This window comes from Triticum aestivum, chromosome 5B, assembly GCF_018294505.1.
Source record: "Triticum aestivum cultivar Chinese Spring chromosome 5B, IWGSC CS RefSeq v2.1, whole genome shotgun sequence".
Lineage (NCBI taxonomy): Eukaryota > Viridiplantae > Streptophyta > Magnoliopsida > Poales > Poaceae > Triticum > Triticum aestivum.
In genome coordinates this window covers 511,194,894-511,215,244 of record NC_057807.1, presented here as the reverse complement: position 1 = coordinate 511,215,244, position 20,351 = coordinate 511,194,894, and the positions used below count along the sequence as shown (strand labels likewise).

Genomic DNA, 20,351 nt, shown 5'->3' with positions numbered 1-20,351 from the left:
AACGGTGTTCTTGTTGTGGTGGCAGGTTGTACTATTACTAGATTATTTTCACCCTCAGAGCCTGGTAATGAGCGAAGCTCTTCCGCTGGAATGACACCTGATGACCAATTTAGTCTTTTGAAGATCAGATGCGCCACATCCCTGAAATCTTCGTCCCAAGGGACTGTCGTAATTATGTGTTCTGCAAGCAATTTGGCATTAGTTCTATTGGCAGTTTGGTGAAAATTTTGTGATGTAATTTAGTGCTTTAGAGCATCTCCAACCGTGGCTGCAAAAAACGCGCACGCGCGGTAAAAGGAGATATTAGCGCACGCAGGATGATTTCGTGCGCTCCAGCGAAAGCGGAGAAATCCTGTGCGCGGGAAAATACGGGCGGTCGCGCTAGATTTGGCGCGCTGCGTCCGGCGCGCCTATAAAATGCAGCGCCCTCTGCCGCTCTCTTCTCGCTCCCTCTACCGCTTTCTCGCCTCGCCGCCGACACGCCACCACCATGCCACCATGCCGCCGCGCCGCTGGGGAGTTTTTGGCTAAGGTGGCGTCCGCGTGCGGCCATCCGGCACCTACTCCGCCAAGATTCAGTCCAGCGACGTGCGCCTCGTCCTCGGAACCTTCGACACCGCTCAGCGGAGCGCCCGCGCGTACGACGCTGCGGCGTGGCGCCTCCGGCGGTCCCGTTGGGACATGAACTTCCCGAACGTGGCGACGCGGGAGCGGGCGCAGGGGTTGGCACCTCCCCCGCGGCTTATCACCGACGAGGATCGTCGCGAGAACCGGAGGCGGGAGCATTGTCTCAGCCTGGCCGAGATGGACGAGGAAGCCATGGCGCTGTGGCGCCAACGCTTCCTGCAAGACGTCATCAACGAGCAACAGTTCTTCGCCGAGAGGAGGGCGGAGAGGGAGGAGAGGAGGACGGAGCGAGCCGCCTATAGCGAGGACAGGCGAACGCGGAGGACGGCCGCTAATTCAACATCTCGCTAGGAGATGCGTCGTCCTGGGACTCCAACGACGAGCGGTTCCTTGACGCCTACATTCAGACGTTGGAGGAGGACATCACCGAGGCAGAGTCCGAGTCGGAGGATGACAAGTAGTAGTAATTTTTTGTTTTATCTATCTATCGTAGGAGGAGGCTATGAACTATCTATGCACTATCTATGTATCGTAGGAGGAGGCTATGTGTGAACTATCTATCGTTTGTACTATCGAAGTCAAATGTGTATCGAACCGTAGTACAAAAAATAAAAAAAATAACGCGTCTGCTGGAGCGGCTCAGGCGTGCTTTATTTTGCAGCGGCTGCTGGAGCCAGCGCACCGCCACGCGCATAAGCTGGCTCATCCAACGCTGTATACTGTTTTTTAGCGCGCCACGCATTGCGCGTGTGGAGATGCTCTTAGCCTGTCCATGTCGGTACTTTTGCTATTGCGGAGAATGCTTGAACTTCCAGGATTGCTCTTTCAAAGAAATGAAAACTTTGCAGACTTGGTTTTACTTGATTAGATGCTAGCTGATTTACATGTACGCACAGGAGTCGGGAGAAGTGAAACTTGTAGGGTCGCATAAGCTGCTGATTGACTTGATGTCGGATTTACGGATTTAATTTCATGTGACAATGTACATCCGCTATATTGATGTACCTGACTACGTTGACGCCACGTAACAACATGCAAATTAAGAAATAATGCAAGTCCGAGTCGGTACGGGAATTCCGAAACCCGATCAGAACACTAGCATCCCATCGATAAATATATACATGGCGCCATATGCGATCGCCAAAGCCCGCTTTCCTTTTCGTCGGCTCTGGACAGACACTGCTCCTTCCACGTACGGTGCTCTCCCTGCACGTTCCGATCGGCGACGACTCGACTGCCATCTCCCCAATCGCCGGCGACCCAGCCCTTGTTTGCGTGGCCAATGCTGCTCAGGCCGATGTACGACCCGCGGCAAGCCGACGTCCCGGCCGTTCATCCCTTCTCTTCGGTCATGGGTGCCAAGAAAAACCTAGGGCAGAACTGCGTGGATCCCTACGAGCCCGACGTCGACGCGGACCTCCGGGACAAGGAGAGGGACCCCAGGGAGCACCCTGACGCCGACTACATGTCCAAGATGCAGCAGGGCCACATGAGCCCGTCCATGCGCGCCGAGCTCGTGCTCTGGATGGACGCCTTCGCCCGCCACCTCGGCGGCCTCCAGGAGGGCACGCTCTGCCGCGCCGTCGTCTACCTCGACCGCGTCCTGTCCGTGCGCCCCGTGCCGGCGCACGACGAGGCGCTCCAACTCGTTGCGGCCGCCGCCGTCTCCCTCGGGGCCAAGTACGAGCAGTCATCCAGCGGGCGGAGGCTCGACGCCGAAGTCGTCGAGGCGTTCCTCGGGACCACCGTGCACGCGGTCGAGGAGATGGAGTGGGAGCTCGTCATGGAGCCCAACCGCGTACACGTTCGTCGAGCACTTCACGAGGTTCTTCCAGCGGGAAGACGAGCTCTTGGTGAGGTCCCTGGCGCTTTGGTTGGTCAACCTGACGTTGGCGTTCTTCGGGTTCGTTGGACGGATCCTGCCGTCCGCCGTGGCTGCATGAGCGCTGTTCCTCGCCAGGCAGATCCTCCGCGTGCAGTTGAGGCACGATCTGGAGGAGGTGACGGGGTACAAGGCGATGGACTTGATGGGTTGCATATGAGCCTTAGTGGAGCTGCTTCCTAAGTAAAAACTCTAATCTGTAAATCTGTAGATGGACTGTGTATGTATCATGAACAAAAATCCTATTCCAAATTGATGGGTCCCAAATTGATGGCATGGACTGTTCTTCAGTTCTTTTGTCTTTGAAGAGAGGTTGTTCATGAGTTGCATATTAATGCGCATATTGTATTGTGATTAGGGCTATTATGTATGTTAAACACATGATACGTGATATGTACAGGAGGTTAGAGATATTGAGTAGAGGCGCATAGCTATATTCGGTGTAACCTCTTTTGTAGTTTATCTCTCTTATCTCTTATACTTCTTGCTCTACAAGTTGTAATCCTAACAAACTCCTGTACGCGTATACCAGGCTCGCACCCTGCCTTTATAACATGCAACACGTCGCCCTGGATGGGTAAGACGTTTCCGCCAATGCACATGGTAATCAGAGCCTTCCTACTTCCCATCTAGCCTCCATCTCCACCTGTGCCGAAGCCATGTCTTCCTCCTCCGGTGCCGCTCAGTCCCATCTCAATGGGCAAGTCATTGAGAAGCTTTCCCGCACGAACTACGTGCTATGGCGCTCGCAGATCACACCCCAACTGCGTGGCGCCGGTGTCTTCGGCTACATCGATGGCACATCACCGGAGCCGGCCAAGCTCCGCGCCGCCAAGGACAAGGACGGCAAGGACACCTTCGAGCCCAACCCTCTCCACCCTCTCTGGGTCAGGGAGGACCAGCAGGTGCTCGGTTTCCTCCTCAGCAACCTCTCCAAGGAGGTGCTGGTCACGGTGACCACGGTCACCACGGCGGGCGCGCTCTGGACGACGCTGGTGGGCATGTACTCGTCGCAGTCGCGGAGCCGCGTCAACAACATCAGAACCTCCCTCATCAACGCGCAGAAAGGTACCCAATCCACCGCCACCTACTTCGCCTACATGCGTGGCCTCGCCGACGAGCTGGCCACGGCGGGCAAACCGATCCAGGATGATGAGTTGATCTCGTATATCCTCCATGGGCTGGATCTGGAGTACCAGCCCCTGGTCTCGGCCCTTGACGCCCGCGTCTCGCCCGCTTCCCTCGATGAGATCTTCGCCATGCTCAGCAACTTCGACCAACGCATGGCGCAGTTCCACGGTGCGGGCGGCCACTCCTTCAAGTCTTCTGCAAACACGGCAACCCGCGGCCGTGGTGGTGGTCGTTCCCGCGGCAGAGGGCACTCTGGTGGCAGCAGCAACAACAGCGGGCGCTTCACCAACAAGGCTCGCCGTGGCGGCGGCAGTGGCTCTGGTCGATCTCGCCCGGACTCACCTCGCTGCCAGATATGTGGTAAGCCAGGCCACACAGCAAAAGACTGCTGGTACCGCTATGATGAGGACGAGGACGACTCTCAAGACGATGAAAAGGTCGCTGCTGCGGCCGATGGCTCCTACGGCATCGACACCAACTGGTATGTCGATAGCGGCGCCACCAACCACATCACCAACGAACTTGAGAAGGTGACCATGAAGGAAAGGTACCGTGGAAAGGATCAAATCTACACGGCTAGTGGAGAAGGTATGCGGATAAATCACATTGGTCATTCAATATTCAGTACCCCTAGTCGCAATATTCATCTCAAGAAAATCTTGCATGCTCCTAGTGCCGCCAAAAGTCTTCTTTCTGTTCACCGAATTGCCTTAGGTAATCATGTCTTCCTCGAGTTTCACCCTTACTTCTTTTTGATTAAGGATCAGGAAACGAAGAAAATCCTCTATCGAGGTAGATGTGTTCGAGGGCTTTATCCGTTGATCCCGGTGCGTAGAAGATTCAATAAACAAGTCTATGGTGCTACCAAGCTTTCATCAACACGGTGGCATGATAGATTAGGCCATGCTTCTTTCTCTCTAGTTGAAAAATTGCTTAGGAAAAATAAGCTCCCGTTTGTGGTTGAGCGACATAATGAAACTATTTGTGATTCATGCCAAAGAGCAAAAAGTCATCAATTGCCATACCCCATATCTACTAGTGTCTCCACCAAACCGTTGCAACTTATATTTTCCGATGTGTGGGGTCCGGCTCCCACCTCTGTTGGTAGACACTCTTATTACGTTAGCTTCATTGATGACTATAGTAAATTCTCGTGGATTTATCTTCTTAAGTATAGATCCGAAGTGTTTCAAGTTTTTCAAAACTTTCAAGCTCTTGTTGAGCGCAAGTTTGACAGCAAAATCATTGCAGTCCAGTCAGACTGGGGAGGGGAATATGAGAAATTGAATTCCTTCTTCCAAACTCTTGGCATCTCACACCACGTGTCATGCCCCCATGCGCACCAGCAAAACGGCTCTGCCGAACGCAAGCATCGCCACATAGTTGAAGTTGGCCTTGCCCTCCTCGCAGGAGCATCTATGCCTCTAAAATTCTGGGATGAAGCTTTCCTCACAGCCGTTCATCTCATAAACATGCTTCCTAGTCGTGTTATCCACAATGAAACCCCACTAGAGAGGCTTCTTCATGAAAAACCGAACTATAGCTCTCTTCGTGTTTTTGGGTGCGCGTGTTGGCCCAACCTACGTCCCTACAATATTGAGTACAGGAGGTTAGAGATATTGAGTAGAGGCGCACAGCTATATTCGGTGTAACCTCTTTTGTAGTTTATCTCTCTTATCTCTTATACTTCTTGCTCTACAAGTTGTAATCCTAACAAACTCCTATACGCGTATACCAGGCTCGCACCCTGCCTTTATAACATGCAACACGTCGTCCTGGATGGGTAAGACGTTTCCGCCAACGCACAATGTATACAATTACAAACTGATCTAATATGGTATCGGTGAATTTCTGAATCTTTTTTGTGTATACGGAATAGTTTTGGACACCAGTTTGATAATCTAACATCTCAACTGCATATATGTTTTCTGATAAAGGGCGATATATTAGTATCGAGCGGATGTCAATTACACCGCCCTCTGCAACAACACAATATTGAGAACAAGTCTAGCCATTGAGCATGCACACAAGCACAAATAATAATGACAAAGATAAGAAAAAACAAAGCGCATGACCATAAAATGTCCTGTCAAGCCCAATCAACGGCACACAAAAACGAGCTACAACACCTAACACTACCCTTGACAACACATTGACTATGATTAATTAAAGATTCTCCAAAAGCGAAGCCTCCAGGAAGGGAACAACACTCAACACACATACGCCACCATCGTCGGATATATCCAATAAAAGAAGATCAAGAGTTTTCACTCCCGAGGAGTGAGTTTGATAGCAGGATGATTTACATAAGGTAAATAGTAACAAAAATAATAGAGTACAGAAAGTGGCCCATTTCTTATGTATGATAAGGACAAGCCGGTAGTGTTTCTTATAGTAGCTAAGACACTCTTGAGGATACATGGGAATTTTGTGGAATTATTTTCACCAAGTTCCATTAAGTTACTGTTCTTACTTGACCAAATACCTATTTATGTTCATACTCTCCATGCAAGCATCCGCAAATACAAGAAAAGTAATTAAAAATAAATCTAACCATAGCATTAAATAATATGATCCAAAACAACTCACGAAATAATTCATAATCTTGTTTTGTTTCCATCACTCCTGTAACCCATCATCTACTAACTAATTCCACAATGGCTTACTCTAGGCCCAAAAATGGTGAAGTGGCATGTAGTCGACGTTCACATAACACCATTAGAGGTTGAACAACACAACATAACATCAAAGCATTAAACATTATTCAACTTCACATTATTACTAGCAATAAGACTTATCTCATGTCCTCGGGAGCTAATGAATCTACTCACAAGAAATTATATATATGGATCATGATCAGTGGGTATAAAAAAGTGACCAACAAACTGTAATAACAATACTCCACCAATAAATCTCCTCGGCATCAACTAAAAGGTGTAATCAACACATGAAAGTACTGCCAAGAATCAATCTGAGGTTTGATACTAATATTGAAGAGATGGATGAACTAGGATTGGAAATGAGATGGTAATGGTGAAGATGTTGATGGAAATGATGATCCTAATGATGAATGGAGTGTTGGTGATGACGATAACTTCGATTACCTCTCCTGGAGAGAATTTTTCTAGTTGAATCGCTTCGTCGGAGAGAAAATGTGTTCCGCCTCAGTTCCGTTTCGCAGACGACGGCGAAAAGTGCCGAGAATTTCGTAGAACTTTTTCAAGGGTTAATGAGATCTTATGGCCAAAAGGGGGTCAGGAGGGGAGCCACCAGACATCCACACAGCCGTGCCACATGACCAAGGGGTGGCCCATGTGGCTAGGCCAAGTCGGGCCCTGGTGGCCCCCCTCTTAGCCCATCTTTGGTCTTGAGTCTTCATATTTACTGAAAATAATTCAATAAAACCTCCGGCCTCTTTTGGAACTCTAGAAAATTGTTCTTACTTCTGTTCTAAATTAGGTCCGGATTTCCAGCTATCCGGCAATTTTCCTCTCTATGTTTATTTTGCATTTTAAGAGAGAAAATACATTAGAATTGCATCATAATGTGAAATATATCATTGAAATAGGCTAAATTATAATATGAAATAGTGAATCAAAATGTATGTATCAAGGCCTAACAAACTTAGTCAGAGGGAGTAATATATTTAAACTTTTTTTAAAAAAACTAGGAATTTTTGCTATTAAGTCTGTGTCTTTTGATATTTGATATACTGCCAAATTAAAATGATTTTAATTTAAATAAACTAGCAAACGTACTCGTGTTTTGTAATATGAGAAAAAGTTCACATACACCTGGCTCAGTAAGCACGACTACCTATCCACGTTTCTACATCATGTATTTCAACATGACGACCCGCCCGTGTTGCTGCTTATCAGCTTATCCTCTTATGCGTGGTGTCTACCTAATTGCACTCAGTTTGAACATGGTCGATTTCAAGGAGATGATCTCAATCACCGCATGACACACCTGTCACCGAACCTCACTGGGGCAAGAGAATCATCAAAATTTATGAAACTAATCTTTTCGAACTCGATATGATGGCGACCCTCCGCGAGGTACACCCTGCACCTATATATATACACCCTCCCTCGTACTCCCACTTTTAAATTGCATAAATCTTTTTATCAAAATGGATGAACGTACTTTTTAAAACACTAGCCAGGTGGCCCGCTCGATGTGCGGGCTAGAACTTTAGAAAGTTTAATAATCTGAACTTTATTATTTGATTTTTGTAAATGAAACCGGGACCAAATGTAACGAACTTTACAAATATAAGACTTTTGATAATATAGTTCTGGATCCACCTGGTGGAAGGATCACCCTGAAGCTCCCGTGGTTTTCCTTCTTAATGGCCATCACTTGCATTTGAGCAGGTTAGATACATACTTTTATCTTTATTACTGTAAATAAATTTAGGAACACATATTGGTAGTACATTACCAAGGATGGATATACTGAAGAATAAAAAGTACATGTTTAACATATTTAGGAAAATATATTTCTTTATAAGCTAGTATAATATTCAGAAAAGGCCAAGTAATAGACTTTTAGAGGCTGGGCAAGTACTAAAGACATAGTTCCTAAAACAACCTAAATTTTGAATATCTAATTTTATCCTGATAGGTTTGGTAAGTTAACTATTTGAAAATTTTGAATCTAATTTCATCCCGATAGATTTGGTATGTTAACTGTAATTTCAAGTCTTCCTAGAATTGAAAAACACACTTGTGTTGATCATCCGACAACAACAATAATTTATCATTTATTTATACATACACTTATTTCTTTTCATGTTCTTTTTGCTATATATTGTTTTCACTTCCATATTAGATATTTGTAAGGCATTGATTCACCAAGACAATCACATCTCTACGGACAAAGAAGTCCAACACTTAGCCAGGCACGAAAGTGAACATCCAGAATAAGAGTTGTGTGGAAGCTGTAGCAAGAACTATTGATAATTAAAATTTAAAATCTTACATATAGTTTTTTAAAGAAAATTGCTGGGAAAGACTATGTGGTGCACAGTGAGCCCAATGTTCTACAACCAAGTGAGTTTACGGTACTCCCTAATCTTACATACCATTTACAATTATTTCAATAATATAAAAAGACAAAACTGGTGAGGAACTACACATCATGTATCAGAAATATTGTTAGTAAAACTAATAAGATTTTAAAATATTCCGAATGTTCCTTTCCAGGAAAAAATGAAGCAAAACAACAATGGCAAATCCTACATTTCGATTTTTTTTCTTTGTCAATTCAATGAATCCAAAAAAACTGAAGTAGCAAAGCTAAGTATGACTCCATACTTTTCAGATTACATGCGAGCAGAATTCTAGGAAAAGGGCCAAAACCTCATCAATTAATTGAAAGAAAGTACACCCCAGGAACATTGGGTGGAAAATTAGTCTTGCCTTGTACGGAGGTGGCACAAAAGATAAACCGAGCAAGGCCGAGTGGTAGCCTTTTCTTTATCATATGTTAGGATTAGAATTATATTGATAAAGTAAAAATTACAATTATGTATGAACTCCTATATACTACAATCCATATATCAAGGGAGATATTTACGCCTTCTTTTTATTAGTTAATTGTTATGTGCAACAGATTAGAGATCAAACACAATTGGCTGAACTCGTACGTATGACCAATCTAATGGTACATATCTATACTTGTTTCTTCAATATCTGTGAAAATAATTAGATACTTTTTCTGCCAGAATGTGGGAAAAAAAATAACACAATTTCTCAAGGTAGCATTACATTCTCGCTTAAGAATCATAGTTGGATGAGATATTTATGTCTTTCAATTCTCTCTTCACTTGCAAAACTATAATACAAAACGGATAGATTAGTTATAAAAATAATTTGAGGCTCGATTGACTACGATTACAAATTGCATATATGATGTAAAGAGATCCAAATGAATAGATTGTGCAGGTCACGCCATAGGTGTCTTCATTGAGAGATAGGTTTGTCCACTCCAAACGTGTTTCCACAGGTTGAGAGGTCACACGAACATATCGGCACTGATTTAATAGGAACACTCAATCGAGTAACTACTATGAAGTCAATCATAATTTTAGTTTGTACTCTGTAACAATTTGGCCTCTTATCCCAAAAATTCAACATGTATAGCTTAGGGGTTGTTTGGTTCCCAGCCACAGTTTGCCAAGCCAAAATTTGGCAGCCACAGTTTGTCAAGCATGTGTTTGATTTTTGTCACACTTTGGCTTGCCACACTTTATTGCCCCTATGGCCCACCTGTCAAAGAGACAATTTTTTTGCCAACTTTTGCCAAAGTTTGGCGTCCAATTTCTTAGCCACACTTGTGTGGCTTGCCATACTTGTGTGGCTAGTCATACTTTGGCTTGGCCACACTAGTCTCCAACCAAACACACCCTTAGTTATTAGTTCTGTGGTACCTCACATATCATGACAATTTGCACGAGAACATAAAATTCTAGCAGTTCAGGTAAATTATCTAAATCAAATTTGCAGCTTTAAAGTCCTAGAATGTCCTGTTACAATAACAAACCTTCAATTTTTTTGCAAAGAATTTGCCTGGACCACCTTCTATTCCTTTGTAGTTAATCCTGGCAGATGCAATCTGATGTCCAAGCATGAAAAACTACGTTGCTGCAATGGCACTGTATCAACACACATCAACCCTATAATCTGAGAAAATTGGATTACAATACGTTACCTTACAATACTCCCCACGCCTGCCGTAAATCTTGAGTACCCATCTTCTATGCACAAAGTACTGCACGCAGCATATGTTTCTTTCTTACCAACATAACATAACCATGGTAGATAGGATCTCTTGGTTTATGTAGATTTTGATGCTGAAAAAAATTCTAGACTATATGATGTACATGTATAGATACCAAACTTTTGATTGTTGCCGAGATCTATTTATTCCGTTAGAAGCTAGCCTCAGTTTAGGTGTACGTATGTGCATGTGTGCTACTATTCATCAATCAAGGTGCATGTGTGCTTGCTTCGAAGCTAGCTTCACACGTGCACGTTCCAAAACCAACCGGTAGCGTCTAGCGATCGATCTTACACGGCAACATGGTATGTATATATTGTAATCTGTACGTACCTAGCAGGTCCTAGTTATGGGTTGTTTGCAGTATTAGGATAGTCTTAGATCGGTCTTAACTACAGGGTTGCAATGTGTATGCGCATGAGGCAGTAAGATTGGGATCTCACCTGAGGGATTGGAACAACAAACAACAGAGTATTTTTTGGGGAAAAAATTAACGATCTATTGTTGTATGGAAATATATGTGTACGTGAGAGAGAAATAGGAATATCAATAATCTATTGTCGTATGGAATATGGAATAGATGTGTACGTGAAAAAAAATAGTGCCCAAGTTTTTTTTTGGATCAATGGCATTGGTGGACAATTTTTTTATCTATTGGGACGTAGAAAACAATAGTGCCAGATCTTTTGAGGATCAACAGCATTGGTGGGTAAATTTTTTTGCTATCTAATGGTTGTGATTTTATTGCATATCAAATTAACGGCTGGATAATTCTAATTTTTGTGGGAATTTCTAGTTAATTCTCTTTCCTGTGGTTAGCCCATCAAATACTTTTTATATATAAATAGATGTGAAACACTTTCTAAATCACATCGACTTTTTAAAGCACATGAATACTTTTTAAATTACAAACATTCTATTTAAGGGCCATTTGCATTTCTATCCGTAACTCGAGTCACCTAATCTGATTTGCCCCTAATTTCAAAGCCTGCTCAAATTCCCCTCTGCCGTTAGGTGCTCTTACAGAAATGCCCTTCTGCGCCGTTGTTGTCCGGTCAACGGGCTTTGACCGTCCTGAAAAAATAGTAAAAAAATCTAAAAAATTAAATTTTTGTGGGATGTAAGATACTCATGTGCGCAAGGTGCGTGTAAATTTTCATGCTATTTGGACATTCCAAGAGCTCGTGGTGAGGACAAGTAGTTAATCTGTACACTTGTGAAGAGTAAATTTGAAATAAAATAGCAAGAAAATTAGAAAAATATGAAAAAATTTGGCATCAAAGAGGCTTGGGTGCGCAAGGTGCTTGCAAGTTTTTGCGATCAAATGACATGCGAGGAGCTCTCGCAAAAAAAGTCAACTTTCCAAAGTTTTTTCCTGAGCCAAAGTTTATTTTTTTCTCCACGAGCTTCTACCGTGTCCAAACACAACAAAAATTTGCACGCACCTTGCGGACCCGAGCCTCTTTGATGCCAAATGTTTTTATTTATTTTTAATTTTCTTACTATTTGTTTTAATTTACTGTTCACGAGTGTACATATTTACTGGTTTTTCTTTGCCATACGCTCCTGGAATGTCCAAACAGCACGAAAATTTGCACGCATCTTGCGAACCTAAGTATCTTTGATCCAACAAAATTTCAGATTTTTTTGATTTTTTTGCTATTTTTTAGGACGGTCAAAGCCCTTCGATCAGCTATGACCGGACGGTAACGACACAAAAGGGCTTTTCTATAAGTGCACATAACGAGAGACGTGCAAATTTGACCAGCCTTCGAAATTAGGGGGCAAATATGAGTAGTGGGTTCCAGTTAGGGACACAAATGTAAAAGACCCATTATTAAAACACATGACCACTTTTCAGAATTGGATGAACACTTTTTAAAAGAGGGGGAACATTTTAGAGAAAACAATTTGAGAAACTTTTTTTCAAATTATATGAAGGTTATTTTAATATGTGAACGCTTTTAAAAACTACACAAACATTTCACAATGCACGGATCAATATGTTTTAAAACATGTGAACTCTTTTAATTTATATAAGCACTTTTTGTAAAGTCATCAACCGCTAATTCCATAGCCTGCACATACATTTATACCTGGCCATCTGTCGGGCTGGGTCGGTCAAAGCCTGAAGCAAAAAACCTAGGCCCGGGCCTGGCCGTCGGGCCTAAATTTTAGGCCAAAGCCCGACCCATTGATGAAACGCCCGTCGGCCTCATGCCAGGCCTCTTCCCTAAAATGTAAAAACGCCAAGCCTAAGCCTGGCCCGGCCCGACCTTCGGCAGCACCGGGCCGGGTATCCCATGGCCAGGTGTAACGTACATTTATATCTAGCGACCTCAGTCGTGAGTAAATAAGTACACTATGGTTATGACATCATGGTGACACATGATGGAATCAAATCGATTAATTATTAATTTGATATGGAGTGTACTATGAGTGGTCTAGTCATAACATAGATTCACACAAGTTTTTTGAGATCGAGAAAGGGAGGAGAGTTGTGTAGACTAAACCGACCATATGCACCACCTCTAGTACACGCAAAGTTGTCTCACTCTTATAGGTCGACCTAATCTACGACAAACATAGGCTAAGCGGGAGTCAAGGATGGATGTTGTAGTGAATGGTTTTTTTCAACATGATTTGATTCATCACTACTGTCATGGTGGGTAACTTCTATAAACTTTGGTGGAAATTTCAAGGACGGACAATTTTTTTGGAGAAATATTTATATAAATTCAAGCGTTGTGAAGTCATAAAATCTTTATACAAATTGTTAACATTTTTATTAGTTGTTTGATAATAACCAAAATTTCTAAAGATAGTCAGGAAGGGACATCAGAGCGAATATTTTTTCTTATGAAAATGTTTTGTTCATTTATAGTGGCATGGTGGGTAAATTTTTTGAACTTTGGTGGCAATTCTAATAAAAAACAAAAACTTTGGAGAATTTTATTTATTTATTATTGTAATATAAATAAAATTTGGGGCATTGTGAATTGACAAAATCTTATACTTAGCATTTTTACCTTTTTATTACTAGTTTGATGAAAACCAAAATTTATAAATATTGAGATGGTGTATTATTTCTTATGATCCTAATTTTTGCCATTTCAAATGGACAAAACATTTTGTAAAGCTAGAAACATATCGCCGTGAGAATTATATTACCAAGTTTTTGATTAGTTTGTAACATTCTAGAAAGCATTTTATTAAACGGAATCCCCACATTGCAGATGGTAGAGCAAAAAACACTATTTCTCTGTTGATCGAATCTTGCAACTTATAATGTTTATATTTGCGCATGTATAAAGAGTGGAGAAAATGTAGGCTGTGGGGTCTGATTCGCAGCTTAAAGGGGTATCTAAGGCTTACATAAAGGCAGTTACATCTAAGGTAACTACAAAGTAGACGACTTCTAAGTCTTGGAGCATGCGCCAAGTCTTCAGATACATTCCTTTTTGACATCGTGGGCTTGACAAGTTGGGGCTACTATTAAATAATCATGGGGTCTTCGGCCCGAACCACCTGGTCGAAAGACGCTGTGGTGAGTACTCCTTAATTCAGGACACCATCAGTATCCTCTGAACCGGTCTTCAAGCCGAGGATGCTCTTCGGTTCTTCTGAGCTATTCTTCGTCTTCGGTCATCGGTCTTTGAAGTTGGTTCAACTAGTCCATCTTTATCACCTTTGAATTGATCAAGTCTTGCCTAAGAGTTCTCACATCGGGCATCCGAGGAGTCGCCTACGAATTTGCACCGCGATCCGTTAAATGTCGTTGTCGTTATCGATGTGTACCATAGACAGGAAAAATTTCCGGCGTAGTGAAGCATTCCCACGGCTAGATCAGGGCAACGGTCCAGTTATGTTCTGACAACTTTGACTGGCTCGATCAGTCATCACATACCACAGTGGCCTCCTGTCACTTCAAAGGTCATCATAATGTGCTAGCGCGACTCGAGGCCCTCACTATTGGCATGTCTAATCAGTAAAGCGGTCGTGTCCCAAGATACGTAGTGGCACGATTAACCGCCTCCTCGATTCCTACGCGTGCTTAACAGATGACGCTTGAAAACTTGTGAAATTATAAACACACGGCGCGCTTATTCTACGTTTAATCTTGCCCAGTAAAGGCTCGAGGCGAGAGAAAGATTATGTTCTCAATCTCCATCTTCTTCCTCAAGCTCACGCTCACAACAAACTATCCCAGCACCCACTAGCAACATAAGTCGTCGGCATAGGCCTATGCCGATGGCAGCCGTGGGCATAGGGCCCGGGTCAACAAAATGGTCCCATCTATGTCGATGGCTGCTACTTCATGAGCTTACTTTGATTTTTCCCTTGAATAGGAAAGGATGATGCAGCAAAGTAGAGATAACTATTTCTCTCAGTTAAGAACCAAGATATCAATCTAGTAGGAGGAACACACAAGTCTCCAATGATAGCACATGCACAAACAAATACTTGCACCCAACGCGATAAAGGGGTTGTCAATCCCTTCACGGTTACTTACAAGGATGAGATTTGATAGTGATAGGTGTAAAACAAATAAAAGTAAATAAAATTCAGCAAGGTATTTTTGTATTTTCACTACTAGAAAAAGGCATGTTAGTGACACCAATTTTTGCCATTAATGACGCACCATAGGTGCGCCACTATTACCACGCCACTAGTAACAAATACTAACGGCGCATATTTGGTGCGCCATTACTATGCCTAGAAGTGCGCCATTACTATCTGACTTAGTAATGGCGCACCACATAGAAGTGCGCCATTACTAACAACTTTTTTTCAAAAAAAATCAAAAATACTTTTCGTATTTTTCTTAATCTCGGGTCACTATGGCTTAATCTCAGGTCAATATGCTTAATCTCAAGTCAAATCACACTCCGTGGTCAAACTTTCCGGAAGGTCACCCATCCTCACACTACTCTAGCCCGAGCACGCTTAACTTCACAGTTCTATCCAAACCCAGCACTAGCTCACTTAACAGGCACTTCTTGATATATCTATCATATAATTCCTACTAAACCTTGTTGATGTCTAGGACTTTGTTCATGTTCATGAGTGTGATGAAATTTTGAAAAAATATTTCAAACTTCCCCGTCAGATTGTGTATCATATTTTGAAAAAAAATTCAAAAAAAATCGAAACCAATTTTTTTTTCTGTTACTAGTGGCGCACCTAGCAAATGGTGCGCCATTACTAAGTTTGATTTTTTTTTCTATTTTCCCCCTCTAGATCTTAAAAGCCCAGTATCTTTTATTTTGTTAGGTTTTTGGAGATTCTAAAAATCTTGAACAGGGTTCCCATGGTTGAATTCGGATGTAACTTTTTGAGTAGATGATTGTTCATATAAAAAACTTTTTAATCCGAGTTCATATGCAAAAGTTATGCCCATTTAAAAATTCCAGAGAGATTTTGCAAATAAAGTCAAAATTCATATTTGTAATTTTCCCAACAACTAGACCACATATCACATGGGAAACTTTTTTTTTGACATTTCCATCATTTTCTTTTTTTTTAAACTGAAAAGGCGGTCCGGGGGGTGCATTTGAAAGTTAGTAATGGCGCACCTTCACAAAAGTGCGCCCGTCGGTGTCAAAACCGGCGGATCTCGGGTAGGGGGTCCCGAACTGTGCGTCTAGGCGGATGGTAACAGGAGACAAGGGACACGATGTTTTTACCCAGGTTCGGGCCCTCTCGATGGAGGTAAAACCCTACTCCTCCTTGATTAATATTGATGATATGGGTAGTACACGAGTTGATCTACCACGAGATCAGAGAGGCTAAACCCTAGAAGCTAGCATATGGTATGATTGTTGTTCTTTATCGACTAGCCTGGCCCTGGTTTATATAATGCACCAGAGGCCTAGGATAACATGAGTCCTAGCCGAATAGCCGGTGGGGGAGGAGTCCTTGTCTTGATCACCAAGTCTTGTGCAATCTTCCTTCTATGCGGCAGCCGTCCGGACTGGCCCATGAGTATACGGCCATGGGGTCCTCGGCCCAATCCAACAGATCGGGAGATGACGCGTTGAGTAACCCCTAGTACAGGACACCGTCAGTAGCCCCCTGAACTGGTCTTCAAGTTAGGGACGCTCCTCGATTCTTCTGAACTGTTCTTCATCTTCAGTCGTCGGTCTTGAAAACTGGTTCAACAAATCTTCTCATCTTCGATCTTGAGGATCGCCAAAATGCATTCGACGAGTTTACACATTGGGTATCCGAGGAGCCCCTTTAAGTTTCCGGCCTTTATCAATGCCTTGTTATTTTTATGCCACACCTCGGGTTCGAAGTTGTTCCCGGGAGGCAGTGTCCTCTTGTGTCCGAGCTCTAACACCGGACTGCATTCAAGGTATCTCTTGCAGCCGAGTACCAATGTCGGACTGCTTTTGAGCTCCAACGCCGAAATGTATCCGAACTCCAACGCCGGACCGTGTCCAAGCTCCAACGCCGGACTATATCCAAGATGTCATAAATCATCTTGGTCCAAAAAAGTTGAAGGAGTTTAGCCGAGCTTAATGCCGGAAATGCCCTCTAAGGAGCCAGCCACTTGCATCCGAGCTATATGCCGAGCTGCTTCCGAGGTGGTTAAGCACCTCGGTCATGGGCTGATTTTTGGTCAATGTTTTTTATTGATGCAATTTATTCTCTTACAAGATATATAGCTAGTAGCCCTCAAGGTGTGTATCTGTCTAAAACCCGAGATGCACCTGAAGGATGACATAAGACCGCTGATCCCAGTAACCGCTGAGACTGAGGTTGATTTGCAAAATCGGCCTGAGGATCAAGTCCTAGCTCGGCAGAATACTTCGGGACACAAAAAGCGGCGTGCTCAGTCCTCGAGACTCAGGTTGGGTGCGGCCGACCAACCTGAGGATCAAAATCTCCTCGGAAACTGTATTGCACTTAAAATTTTCTGCATAGAACAGGCAATGCAGTAGCCCCCGAGACACTGGTCGGGTGGCAACACCAGATCAGGGGATCGATGTGCCCCTTTAATATTTGTAAATAATAAGCCCGAAGCCCAGTAGCCCCCGATCCTTAATGCGGGCACGGGTGGCCGAATTAAGGATCGATATCCATAGTAAAATCACAAATTATGTGTAATGAATCTATGTATCCAAGTACTTTATGTCATTAATGCTCGGATCCGCATTGTACAAAACTTTGTTGACCGACCATCGGCTTCAACCTCCTCGACCAGTAGCCGAGGAGTGTTTGTCCTACTTTATAAAGCCTTTATGAGGGCAAAGATTTACGACAAACAAGGCAATCTGGCCATACTGTTTTATAAACAAAGGTACGCAGAGAGATATGTTATATTGCTGTTTAACATAGGAAATGTCTTCCAAAGAAAATAGTTCCGCTATCGGTTCCTTTCGTTGGGTTGGCATGCTAAGCATGATCATGAAACCTCAGCTCTAATGTAAGAGCAAAATATTGAGGATTTAGTTTGGGAGGCCAGTTACTAGCCCCCGGTAGTGTTCGGCGATAGTTGAGGTCAAGCCGTAAACACTTCGGCCAATGTTATGAATGGCCCATCATTTAACACAGTCATCGGATCGTTGACTAGTTTACGCTTATTATGATAGTCAGTTTTTGGCTTTCTGCACTGAGGTGCTTAACCATGTGAGCTAGAAGCACCATCGCAGTGGTTCTCCCTTTGCACACCTAGCCGAACAAAGCGGAATGTAGGGGGCAAGCGCAGGAGCCGGGCAACCCAACTATTGACCAAAGACACAATTCGGAACCGATGCATATAGAGCAATATCCGAGAATGTTTTTGCCGAATCTCTAAAGGTGTCCGGCGTTGCACTGCGAGACTTGTGCTGAAAACACACAAATAGTTTAAAAGTGCCATGGGCTCGAAAAGCCAAAAAACTTATTCAAAAGGTTAATGTCTGAACTAGATCAAGTGTTCGGTGCCAATCCAAAAATTGGACTTTAGAAAAAAAAAAGGTGCCTCTGCTGTGCTTTAACATGACACATCATATCTCAAAACTTCAAGCGGGTTAGCCTACGGCTTCAACCTCCTATACCGAAGGCGGAGTACTTCTTACTAGGTCAATTTAGCAAACTAAACTCCAGCGGCTTTGAGAGAGAAATTAGGCTCCCCGGCTAGTGACCGCACACTTGTGTCGAAAAAAGGAGTGATAAATAATAATAAAAACTTTGCAACGACTAAGAAGAAAAACACTTATTATAAAACGGCTCAAATAAACATAAGAGCCCCCAAGTGAATTGGGTAAAAGAATGATTGTATGTACCGAAGTACTTGTATCATATCTATGTTCACCCAAACTTTATACGCGTCTTAATCGACCGTCGGCTTCTCCCTCTTCGGCAAGGGCCGAAAAGTGTTATGTACTTCACCTGTCGAGAATATCGACGGTGTTTCCGATAACCAGGCAATCAGGCCATAAGGCTGACAAAGCGCGCTCAGGGAACTTATGCTATATTACTAACAAAGTGTAAGAAGCATCTTCGAAGAAAATAGTACCCCCACCGATACCTTTCTTTGGTGCTCATTATTACTATGAGACTTTGTGCAATAGATTTTTTGTACTCATGAGTTCCGTTGTGTGCCGACCATGATTGAAAACAATAAGAGCGCTAGCTTTCAGCTTCACCCAGTCTGAGGTCCGGCTCGGGTGACCCGATCGTGACAATCGCAGAGGTGCTCCCTTTACTCCCTAGCCGAACAATCGGGAACGTAGAGGTAAGCACAGGAGCTAGGCAACCCAGCTTGCAAATCGCTTAAGTCAATATGGTGCATATTGTGGCGTAATACACGAACAAGGAACGAAGCCGTACAAGTATAATCATATGCAAGAGGAAAAATCTTCATGAAGGAAGCCCCCAAGTAAACGGGGTATTTGAATTTGTGCGTCACAAACAAAGTTTGGACAAGGAAATTTTTACAAGCAACTTTTTTCCAAAAAAGTATAATGCTTTGTCAAACCGAACACAATTTAGAAGTTAAAGCTTTGAGCATGAAAGCGACTTAGCTGGTTAATGTGTTCGGTATTGATGACGCGGTCCGAGCTTGATACAGGACAAGGTTCCATCCCCCAAGCCGGTCCCGAGGTGGCGGAGCGGAGAGCTCGACACGCCGAAGTGGTGACATAGCACGGTCAATGCAGACCGGCAGAGTGACGCTGAAGTCCCCGGATCATTTTCTTGTGCACAAAAAATGGTGCAAACCAGAGATAAGAGTAATAATGATAATTAAAAAAAATCGTTGCATAATAAATAATTTATGCAAAGTGGGTAATAAAAGAAATATGGCCTGGCGCCGAAGTCAATGTCGATGCAGGGCGTCGGCGTGATGCGGTAAAGGCGTGGCAAAGCCTGAATTCACAGGTCGGTCTGAGCTCCGGATGCGGCGTTCGCCGGACTATGTACGGAAACTAACCGAACCATCATGCGACTGTCGTTAATGCGGCCACCATTTGATAGACCTGTGTACATATGATGGACAAACCAGAGTAATAATTCCTTGGGAAAAATGAACCCAAACAAGCAAAAAATACTAGGATCAATAACACCTGGTTTATTTGTTGTAGCACTCCGAAGGAAGGTGATTCCCAAAATTGGGACTCGATCCGTGCACCCATTGCCTGATGGGCGATAAAACGATGGCATGGCAATGCTGGCAAACGTTGGCTTGCCGAGGCAAAGCCCTCGGTCCAGCTAACGTGACGGAGTTGGTCGGCTAGTGACGCCAAAGTGTCCGGAATAGGTTGATGAAGAGATGGCGAAGCCCCCGGTCCAGCCGAGATGTCGAAGTAGGTCGGCGTGATGGACACCAGCTTGAAGAAGCGATAGTGCGGCCCTGCCGATGTAGGTCGTGACGTGGTCGATGCCGACTTGATGAAGCAACCGTGCAGCGAGGCCGGTATGCCCGCTCCGTGTAATCCGT

The 20,351-nt window shown here is 43.7% G+C and overlaps 1 pseudogene; it reads left to right on the top strand.

Annotated features, from left to right (window-relative positions):
- Window positions 1–1,794: 1,794 nt before the first annotated feature.
- On the top strand, window positions 1,795–2,789 carry LOC123116663 (putative cyclin-F1-1; annotated as a pseudogene).
- The last annotated feature ends 17,562 nt before the right edge of the window (window positions 2,790–20,351 follow it).